This window comes from Lemur catta, chromosome 13 (genome assembly GCF_020740605.2).
Source record: "Lemur catta isolate mLemCat1 chromosome 13, mLemCat1.pri, whole genome shotgun sequence".
Classification (NCBI taxonomy): domain Eukaryota; kingdom Metazoa; phylum Chordata; class Mammalia; order Primates; family Lemuridae; genus Lemur; species Lemur catta.
In genome coordinates this window covers 10,472,405-10,477,798 of record NC_059140.1, presented here as the reverse complement: position 1 = coordinate 10,477,798, position 5,394 = coordinate 10,472,405, and the positions used below count along the sequence as shown (strand labels likewise).

The 5,394-nt window shown below is 51.6% G+C and overlaps 1 pseudogene; it reads right to left on the bottom strand.

The window, feature by feature from the left end:
* Positions 1-930: 930 nt before the first annotated feature.
* On the bottom strand, positions 931-2,157 carry LOC123649052 (annotated as a pseudogene).
* Between the last annotated feature and the right edge of the window lie 3,237 nt (positions 2,158-5,394).

Genomic DNA, 5,394 nt, shown 5'->3' with positions numbered 1-5,394 from the left:
CTCCTGTTTTGTATAGAGGTTGTGAAGGTGGTTCAGCCATTTGTCTTCATATGTACATATCTACACCACGTCTCTTGTTAATAAAAGGTGTCTGGATCCCCATCACAGATCAACTCTGCATCGAATTCCAGCGTATACAACTCAGAGAGTAAAGCAGTTTCAGGACAGGATGCAACCACAGTAAAAGGGCAGGAAAAGCTGTAGCTTGATATTTGTTTCTTCTAAGTTCAACTCAAATATAATAAAGAGGAAAAAAATGAGAGCCCCTCGCTCCCAGCCCTGCTACCCAACACGCTAGCCCAAAACTCTCTGCTGTCTTAAAGTGCAATTACTGCTGCCAAGTGGCTCAGGCCAGGGATCTGGCTGGAAGGAGATCAAAGCAGAAACTTCAAACACTGGCTGTTCATGATTTAGGATAGGGAGGTGAAAGGCAGGAATAATTTGCTTTCGGCTAATAGCCTAGTTTCGGTGCAGACTTTGAAGGCCCTAGGGAGGTGACCGCAAGTAACTTCCTGATAAAGGGGCCAAGGCATGATCAGCACAGAACAGCTGCAGGGTGTGTGTGTGTGTTTTCGGGCAACCCTCTTATCTGAGACAACTGACTGTAACAGGCTACAGCAAAGAGTATAAAAGACATGCACCTCGCTGTGCGGGGTCCTTGCCCAGGAAAAGAGACCACTGCGTTGGTGCTCGGGGCTTGGACCCTAGCTCGAGCTAGTCAATAAACTCCTTTGTGTTATTGCAGCCTCAGCGATTCTGTCTTTCTGTTCTTGGGGGTCCAGGGGAGACCGGCTCTCACAGAGGGAGGGAGAGGAGAAAGGGAACCACGGTTCTCGGACACTCAAGTGCATCAAACGAATAAATGTCCTTTCTTTTGGTAAAGAAAATCTGTAAGTTGTGAGGAATCCTGGCTTGTAAAAACATAACTTTCTAAAAACTTATGAGGATGTTCCACTGCGGCAGAGCCAACAGGCAGGCGAGCCCAGAGGGCAGCAGGGCCCAGGTGCCGCGCGCGGGGCCGGGCCATACAGGCGGCTTCCGCCGGCTTCCGAGAGGTCTTCAGCTCTGGGCGAGAAGGAGTTACGCTGGACCAGGGGCATCTGGTGGGATGTGGCTCTCGTCTCTGGCCGGTCGGGGCTGGAGCCGTCGCCGGGCCTCTGGCTGTTGAACAGCAGATAGCGCCCCCGGGCATCCTGCTGCATTTTGAAGCTCTCATACTCCAAGTGAGGTAGTTTGATTCCCAGGGCCACGCAGCCCTTGGTGTGCGTCACATCCTGCTGGAGGCCCAGCTGCCAGGAGCCCTCAGCACCCCACTCATTCCCGTGGAAGACGTTGTGGAGCGAGGCTGTGGCCGCATCCATGGGGGTGACCTTCATGTGATTCACTTGGCATTTCGCAGCGGGGCTAGTAACTGCACGGACGGTGGAACAACTTCTGGGTGGCGTCGGTGTGAATGTCGCCAGGGACGAGCTCCTCGGCAAGGTGGTCCAGGTTGTGGTGCAGGTACCGCTTCTCCACCCTGATGAGCTGGAGCTCGTGCACGGCAAAGTTCAGGCCTTGGTGCACTCGCGGCCGTTCTCCTCCCGCCACAGGGCTAGGCCACGTCCTGCACCCAGGGGCCGCGGGCTTTGAGGAAGCCCGGGCAGGTGCGGTTCCCCAGCCTGCTGAGCTTCTCTGCCGCCGCCTCCGTGTGGCAGATAACCTGGACGTTGTGCAGCTGGGAGTCGGCTTCGGTGCCCCCTCGGATGATCCAGGAGGCCTGGCGGAGGCGGATCTTGCCCGGGATGATGAGCGTGTCGGTGCGGTTTGTGCAGCGTTTGCTGCCATAATAAAACTGGTGGGCCTTGAGGGTGTTACTGTGGTAGAATGTGTGAGACCTTGTGACGTACTCTGGGCCTGACCTCACTTCACAGCCCATGGAGACCCAGCGGCCCTCAATGGCAGGCGGCATCTGCACAGTGATCCGTGTGCCATTGTGGAGATGTTTCAACATGTCATGGCACTGTGACTCCTTGAAACCCTCCAGGCACTTTTCTCTAAGGACCTAGGATGGGATCTGCCGTCTGGATGAAGGAGGGCAGACCCTTCTCCCAGCCCGTGAAGCAGGAGGGCCGGGAACAGGTATCTGAGCAGGAGGCGGCGCAGACAGGACATCTCCAGGCCTCCTATCGGTCCCGGGAAGCTCGGTGTCCGCTACTGCCCTCCTGCCTGGGCCAGCCCGGCGAGAGCCCGCGGCAGCCTGCGAGTGGCCCGGCTGGCCTGGCTTCAGGCGGCCGCGGCGCGCCCCATGCTCTGCGGGGCGGTGCGGGGCTGCGGGCCGCGCGCTCCCTGGGCGCCCTCGGGTGGCTGTCGGCGCCGACGCCCGCCCCCGCGTCCTGTCCTGATCGCCGCTCCGAGCTGCAGTATCCTTCATGATCTACTGGGAAGTAATTCAGAACCGCTTCAAGTAAAAGATGAGAACCTTGTAACAGGAGAGTTCCAGTTGTCACCACTCATCTTTTGTGATTTTGTTGTCATACATTTTGCATCATATAAGCTCCAGAATATAATGCTTTAATATTTGCTTTTAACAGTCATATGTCCTTTACAAAATTAAAAAAGAAAACACATGTGTTTTTTATATTTACACACAAATTTCCCATTTTTTCTGCTTTTTATTCTTTCCCATTTTTATGGTTTGTCTCCCAAATTTCTTGTTTTGAAAACTTTATCCTCAAATTCATATGTTGATTGGAGGTGTGGCCTGTGGGAGTGAATTAGGATTAGATAAATTCATCAGGGTGGGGCCTCTGTGATGGGACTGGTAGCTTTATAAGAATAGGAAGAGAGACCTGAGCCAACACCCACACTTGCTCTGTCTCACCAGGTAATGCCTCCTGCCACGTCATGATGCAGCAGGAAGGCCCTCACTAGATGCTGGTGTCATGCTCTTGGACTTCCCAGCCTCCAGAACCATAAGCTCCATAAAACTCTATTCTTTATAAATTACCCAGTCTGTGATATTCAGTTGTAGCAACAGAAAATGGACTAAGGCACCCATAGGCCTGAGTTTTCATATGCTATCAATTCCCTTAAGCTTGATCATTCCTCTCAGGTTTTTTTCCCGTGAAAATATCTTTTTTTTGGTTTTAATTTTTGAAGAATGTTTTTTCTGGATACGGAATTCTGGGTGGAGGGCTGGGCAGAGTGGCTCACACCTAAAATCCTAGCACTTTGGGAGGCTGAGGCAAGATGATCACTTGAGGTCAGGAGCTCAAGACCAGCCTGGGCAACATAGTAAGACCCCATCTTTACAAAAATAGAAAAATTAGTTGGGTGTGGTGGCAAATGCCTGTCCCAGCTACTCAGGAGGCTGAAGCAGCAAGATTGCTTGAGCCTAGCAGTTTGAAGTTTTAGTGACTATGAAGACACCACTGTACTCTAGTAGGCTGGGCAACAGAGTCAGACCCTATCTCAAAAAAGAGAGGGAAAAAAAAAGAATTCTGGGTGGATAGTTTTTTCTTTTCACACTTACTGATATTCTATTGTCTTCTGGCCTCTATTTCTGATGTGAATTTAGCCTTCCCTGTTCCAAGTCTTAGGATCCTATTTTTACTCAGTATCTAAAATTTCAAGTAAGAAACTTAGACTGTGAATTCAGCTGATTGTTGCACTTTAGCAACCCACACAATTGAATTTTGTGTTTGATTTTCAGCAATGTCTGCCCTGTGTCTACAAGAAATAAAAGATTCCTTCAGGGCTTTTATGGAAGCCCTCTGGATCTCACACCATGATTTGAGCTGAGAGTCAATGGACTTGAATTTGTCATTTTTCTCTCTGTGAGCATTGAAATGCACTCTAAAGAATTCATTTCATATCTACTACTTAGAGTCATCATTATTGTCATAATTGTGAATTGAATCAGCCACTTGAGCCCCAAGGCACTTTCTTCAATTGGTACTGTATCACAAACAACCACAGGTGACATTTTGATTAATTGTGATGCCACTGCAAGCCATGGTTTATTAGCATCGAATTTGTCATTGGCAAGGAGCTTATACTTCCCTCAAGCCCAATGGTCCCAATGGTCCCTGTCCCTATGCTCTGCTCCTCAAACCATGAGGAGGAGAGATGTGACCACCAGAGGAAAAGAGGAATGGGGACCTTCTTTGACATCGGTCTCCACCTCTCCTGCATGTCCAGCATGAGTTTTTCCTGGGGTTTCTGTCAACTGCGATGTGGTCCTCTTATGTTGGGAAAAGTGGTCCCTCCCAGTGGGGAGCTGATACCTACCTCCTCCTGTTCTGAGTCAGTCCCCCAACCCACCAAGGCCTTCACAAACCTAAGCAGGAACCACAAAAATGACAGATTTCCCCGGGCCACACAGCCCGAGTGGAAGCACAGGAGGGGCTCACCAGAGGGAAAGCTGGCTCAAAAGAAGCCCTCCTGCAGCACATGAGACATATTCCTCCCACCGAGCACCAAACACAAACAACAGACAACACGCATACACACACACACACACACACACACACACACAACACACATGCCTAAAGGCTGCTCCTGAGGCTAGGGTGTTTGGTCCCCCAACAAAGAAGCACCATCAAAAACAGAGTAGCCCATGCACACACAGGCAGTCAAGACCTCCACGTCACAGGGCCCACAACCATTTGGGGAGACTTACGTACACACCCGTGAGGCGGTGATGGATCCAGCAGTGCATCGACGAGGTTCCTTCAGCCCATTTGGCCCTCCAGCAATCTTGGGATCCAGGGACTATCCATCCAATGGCTTGAAAGAGTGCTCCTGCTCCCTGATGCATCAGGGACACGATCCCTAGGCAACCACAGCAGTCACTATGATGACAGGTGGCAGACACAGTGCCACATACCTGTGCAGTTGCAGGTCGGCTGGGACTCCTGGAAGTCAGGCTTTGGGGGCCCTGGAATGTGGTGTGAGCAGAGGGGGTGAGGGAAGGAACAGGAGATGCAGGTGAAATGTCATGGAGGTGGAAGGAGACTGCAGAGGGACCAAGGGCCAGACCCTAACACTCTTGTTCTCAGGACCCCTTGGAGAGGAGCTCTGGGTTGGTCCCTAGTGGAGGTCCAGCTTTACGGTGAGGGGTGAAAAATCAGAGTCCTCTATGGGTCTCATTTTGGGTTGGATGATGTGGACAGAAATGGGGTCACATGGCGGTTAGGATGAAATGTGACCAGGGGCTATGGAGCCATTGGGGCACCTGAGGTTACCAGAGTCCCCGAGGGCAGGGGTCAGCTGAAAATCCACTAACCCATGTGGCCACTGCCTGTTTGTGACCTGGGCTTACCAGGTATTGGCTTGTTCTCAAAGCCCAGGGGCTCTCACTCGTCCACACCGCTGCTCAGGAAAGGCGGCAACAGACCTAGGAAAGGCCGA